Source organism: Euwallacea fornicatus, chromosome 14, assembly GCF_040115645.1.
Source record: "Euwallacea fornicatus isolate EFF26 chromosome 14, ASM4011564v1, whole genome shotgun sequence".
NCBI classification, from domain to species: Eukaryota; Metazoa; Arthropoda; class Insecta; order Coleoptera; family Curculionidae; genus Euwallacea; species Euwallacea fornicatus.
Genome location: NC_089554.1, coordinates 87,889 through 94,348, shown reverse-complemented (window position 1 = coordinate 94,348; position 6,460 = coordinate 87,889).

The window sequence follows — 6,460 nt, the reverse complement described above, 5'->3', positions numbered from 1 at the left end:
CTATAGCGTACAAGAAACGAACACATCGGGCCAACACATGCAAAATACAAAAACCACAAAGAGCCCAGTACCCCCCACATACTCGGCTGTGATTGTAGGGGTGGAACCGGAGATCACTGACAAAATGTTCCATGAACAGTTAAGAAAACTAGAGCTGCAGATAAGGTTCTGCAAGAGAATAATATCTAGGGAAAGATCTGCACCAACACTCATGATGAGAATCATTACGGGAGACCTCAAAACATAGGAGAGGCTCATGACAGATCGCAGAATATACTGCTTCAACAGATCTTACAGAATCTTGGACAACAAACCACCCACACCCATCCCAGCACCATGCGCAAAATGCAGTAAATTTGACCACGCTACCGACAAGTGCACAAATGGAACAAAATGCAGAAAATGCATGGGTCCCCATCTCACAAAACAATGCATGCGACAGTACCAGCGAAATGCACAGCATGTGCTTCAGGAGACCACGCAGCATGGAGTACAAAATGCCTTCGACGACCAACAGCCCCAATTGAAAACGTGCCTAATGTTAAAATAAGATGTACGAACAAAACATCAGCCTAACTCCCTACAAACATCACCGTCAACAACAGAATACACACCCCGCTAACAACACACAACCACATAATAAATAAATACAAGGACACGATTAATAAGACCAACAACATAAACCGCGAAGAACTAATCAGGAAATTAAGGAAACGATTTATCGAGGACTTCAGTATTGACACAAGGACGGTATTTTTCGGCAATCAAATGTACTTCCTTATGTTGGATATGGAACATCCTACATCACCTTCATCGACAGAGCCGATAGACACAATAAAACAAACAACGACAAACATACAACAATGACCCATAAAATAATCTTCGCAAACATTAACGGACTACAAAAAAAAGCACATACTATACAATTATATTGAGCGAAACGACATCGACGGCTGCATGATGGTGGAAACCAAGACCAAACCTGAACAGACAACAACATACCGAGACTGGAGACACATCACAAGACACGGAAACCAAACAAACAATGCCAGGGGAGGAGCAATGACACTATTTAGGCCATCCATCATGATAGAGAAAGCAAACCCGCCAGCATTAAACATCAGACTTAATGAATGCATACATTTCACTATACCTTACGCTAACGACAAAATACACCTATTTCTAGTATACATCCATCCACTCTCGAGCATCGAAAATAACATACTAATTAAAGCAAGTCTATATAAATACTCAATAATCATAGGAGACTTTAATTTAAACAAACAAAAGAACAGACAGCTGCAGAACTTTTTGACACAATCGGACTTCGAGAAGAGACACACATCCCCAACCTTTCTCATGGCACACAATTCAGACACAACTCCGGACATACTTTTATACACAAAAAACCTCAGAAACAATATAAACAACATAGAATTTACCAACGAACTAGGATCGGACCACTTGGCAATTACATTCGACCTTGATGTCCTTCAACCTCACACAACAACCCAGCCAACGACAGAGAACAAAAGACTTAACTTGATGAGAACCGACATCGAGAAAGTCAAACAATTCATAGACCGATTTATCGAGACAGGAAAAGATACAATCACAATCCAACAAATACAAGACAAGCTGACAACGGAAATAGAAAAATTCACTCCAAAATTATGAAATACATTCTACCAACATACCCTACCGAAATACATATTAAGACTAATAAAACATAAACGAGAACTGTACAGATTCTACACTAACACTCAAAACAATGAAACAAAAAACAACTTAACAGTGTTAACAAAAACATCAAACGGATGGTATATGAATATAGGCAGGAAAAATGGATGGAAACGTGCAGAGAAATAGAAAACGACCACGGGAAATCATACTTGACAAAAATAAAAAAACTAACCCAATACAAAAAAACAGGCAAAATCAACACACTTACGGAACACGGAAAAGAGCTTCAGACAGACCAAGAAATAGCGGACGCCTTTGCCAGATACTTTGAAGAGGCCTTCAAAACCTCGATAAACTCAAAATTCTATAAAAATCATTGGGATTTTATAAATTAATGGCACGACAACTACTTTACCCACTCATCTACGCACGTATTCACAGAAATCACAGACGAAGAATATTACTAGGCGCTCACAAACCTCAAAAATACAGCCCCAGGTAAAGGCAACATCAAAAGTGACACACTTAAACAATTAACCCCGGAAACCCACAACATCATCAAGCACCGATTTAATAAATGCATCACAAATAAAGACATACCGGACTCATGGAAAACAGGCATCATAATACTCATCCCAAAAACTGGCGCGGACCATAACACACCAAAAAACCACAGACCAATTACGTTATTACCAGTGATATCAAAACTCTTTGAACTGATCATCAAGAAAAGGTTACAAGAAGCAATTGGACATCACATACCAAAATACCAGTTTGGCTTCAAACCCAAACACTCTACGATACATCCACTCTTCGTACTGACCAACAACATTCAATCGACTCATCTAGACGGCGGGAAAACTGCCAGTCTATTCATGGACATCAATAAAGCCTTTTACAGTGTCTGGCACAGGGGACTATTACACAAACTTCACAAGATACAAACTCCCGACTATCTACTACATATAATCAAAACACTACTAGAAAACAGACAATTACAAGTAAAAATAAACCAGACTTGCTCCTCCCTTTTTTCTCAGGAACAAGGTCTCCCACAGGGCTCTCCACTCTCCCCGCTACTGTATAATGTATATTGCCACGACATATACAACCACAATTTACAAAACAAAGGAGAAATAGGCAAAACGGCCTACATACTACAATACGCAGACGACACAGCAATAATTGTACATGACAAAAACAAAAAAAAGGCGACAGATAGACTACAACTAGTGACAGATTCCACAATGAAGTGGTTCTACAAATGGCGACCAACACCGAACGCCAACAAAAACCAACTTCTACTATCAAATCACAAAATTAAAACCAACTCACCGAAGATCATGGCGGACGGTCAAATAACAAAACCCACAAACAACATTAAATATCTAGGAATTATTATAGACAACAAGACGAAGTTTACAAAATACCTGAACAATACTAGAACAGAGGTTAAGAGAAGAGCAAAACACTTTAGGTCACTGACATACCAAAACAAGGGAATTAGCACAAAAACAGCAACCATAATATACAAATCCATTTGCCGACCCCTGCTAGAATACGGACACATCCTAAGAGCCAACGCAACGACCAAAACCAAACAACACATACAAATAACGGAACAAATCGCAATAAGGACAATTACAAAAATACGACATCCGGTAAACCCACTGCACAATTCGCACAATCAACTTCTATACGAACGAACGAATTTAACTAAAATCACAGACAGACTCCTACAACTACAACCCAAATGGGCAAACAACCCCAATAATAGGGCAATACTAGACGCACTATGCCTGATGAGACAAAAAACCACTTCCCAATTCCTATTCCCGTCCCATATGCTATATGAAATCTTAAGACAAACCTGACATCAACAAGACTCCCTACTAACAAAACACAAACTGAGAGTTTGTTTTTTGTTGTTTCTTCTTCTTGAGGGAAACGTTGGCATGGATACAGATAATAGTGTAAACTTGGGCAGAAAGATCTAGCGGTCGATAGCTTATTTCCTAGGAAATAAAGATTGTTATTATTATTATTATTATTACAAATAACCTCAAAGGAGTTCGAGGGGCTGTTAAATGGACACCCTGTATAGTGTGGTAATTTTAACTGAAATAAATTTAGCATCTACATAGTATTTGATTTTTAATAAAATTGGTTAAACACGTCAATTTTTATTTTACCCGATACACTTTTTAGTAGTATTATAATGCTATAAATGCTAGTTCCTTAGCTACGGTAGTAGTTACCCTTAAAAGTTTAAATGGAAATGAGGTTCTAGTAATACATCAATTTAAAAATCTTCTCAACCTTTTTTTTTTGTTTGTGACAAGGTGAGAATCTTCTTAAGACACCCGGCTTGGTCATGTACTCAGCTGTGTAGTTTGGGATTCAACCGACCATCACGTTGACCGCCTGCCCAATAAAACCACCTCCCCTGTTCTGCTCCGGAACTACCTTTTGGTATTGCTTCGGGGCACGGGCATTCACCTACATGACGTTACAAAAAACATTTATCTACAAGGACGACCACGGGTCCTCACTCCCATCTTCCCCCTTTCATTCTCATGCTCTATCTCCATGTTCACTATCGCTTTCATCAGTCTTTCAAATGCACCTCACTTCTCCTTGCTCTCCAACAATTTATGCCCTATCGTGCCTCGGTCCAAAATGAGTCCTTTCGCCCTGGTCTCAGTCTGATAGTTCGCCCACTCTGGGCACTCCCAGACTGTACGTTCTGGTGTACCCACCGGACTTACTCCATCATTCTCGTAGAACCAGTAGCGGTCGGTTCCTTCCACTCTAATCCTGCGCAAGTACTTACCAAACACTCGGTGCCCGGTAAATACCTGTGCCAATACATACCCGCTCTTCGTTCATTCACTCATGCACCACTGCTTTACGTTGGGGATGAACACTTTCGCCCACCCATCGTACCTCTCCCATTCTACATCTCTCCAGCACCCACAATCTCACTGGCAGTATCTTGGCTAAGGCCAACACCGCCGCAGCTGGCGCCATCCTGTAAGTACTTGACACCCTTAGAGCTAATAACCGATTGGCCCGCTCCAGAATGCCATTGTACTTTTTGTACGTCAGCTCAGCCTGCTAGACTGGAGCCACGTACACAAGGCCGACGATACCCCCGTCACCATCAACCTCCTCCTTTTATACGACAGGCCATTCGTTCTCGGCAAGATTCCTTCCAGCTTTTGGACGATCTTGCCCACCTTTTCCTCTGTTATTCGGTTGTGCTCGCCGAAGCAAGCATCCCTCCCGAACTATACACACAAGTACTTCACGCTTCCTTTGCTTTCGTATATCATTTCGTCCATTCTCACACTCATGTTCCTCACTTTCCTCCTTCGGACCAGGTGCACTATGTCCGTCTTGTCCGTCGCCATGCACAATCCCATAGCGCGAAAAGTATCTGAGACCAGTTCCATGGCCTGCCTGGTCCTCCCCTCCAGGATTTCCCCATCCCGAGCCTCAACCATCAGCGCCAGGTCGTCCGCGTACGCCACCGGAGTGACGCCCTTTGTGCAATCCACCGTTAGGATCTCGTCACAGTATAGGTTCGACAAGATGGGACCCAGGACAGACATCTGAGAAACGCCACACGTCATCTCTCGAATCTTCCCGTTAGGCAACACTAAAAAGCGCTCTTGCAGGTACGATTAGACAACATCGAGCAGGTTCCTGCTCACCGAGAACTTCTTCAACACATTCATGATGAGATCTCACGGAGCCGAATTAAAAGCATTCTTGACATCTATCATAACCATAACGCAGAAGCCCGCGTTAGCGTAACTTTTCCCTCTGATACCCTCTACAATCCGCATTATGGCCCGCATGGCGTCTATGGTACTCCTGCCCTTTACGAATCCATACTGCCTCTCGCTTACCATACCATGCTGCTTCGCCTCTTCCAGCAGTCTGGTCTTGACAACCTTCCCGAGCTCGTCGACCAAGCAGATGAGCCGGTACGCGGTCACCGCCCCAGGGTCCCGCTGAGGCTTCTCCACCAGTACTAATCGAGTTTTCTTCCAGACCCCAGGGTAAACACCCGAGATTAAGTTGCGATTAACGCAACCTACCATATCCTGGGGTACTGAGCCAAGATACAGCTTCAAAACCTCGTTCGGTAAACCGTCTGGTCCTGGAACCTTTCTGCTCTTGAGACTTCCGACTGCCTGTAAGAACTCCTACGTCGTGACCTCTGGCACAGCATTCGTCCCCGTCCTCGTCTTCTACCATCTGACTCGAGGCATCCTCGGAAAGAGCTCGTTCACCTGCGGAATTATATCTGATTTCGACAGGGAGCCCGTCCGCAGATTCCGCCACAATGTTGTAGCCGAGTCCCTAGACGTCCGTCTCCAGCTCCGCACACAGTCCCTTCCATGCATTAGTTTTTGAGTCCTCGATGGTCTTCTTGAGAACTCTTCTCGCATCCTTATACTATCTCTCCGCATTCGTTTCTCCCTCTTCAGTCCCCCTTCAACTCTTCTCTCTCATCCACTTTCTCCTCGCCTTCACACATTCTCTCCTCTTGTCTGCAATTAATTCATTCTACTAATACTTCGCACGTTTACCCCTCCCATTACCGTATTTTTTCCTCAAACACTCATCACATGCTTCGCTTATCTCCCGGATAACATCCTCGGGATTGTCAACAACACTTGCATCCACACACTCCACCACATACTTCCGCATTTTCTCCATTCCACGTTCTGGTACCAGCCATGCAACATTCTTCTCCCTAACACGA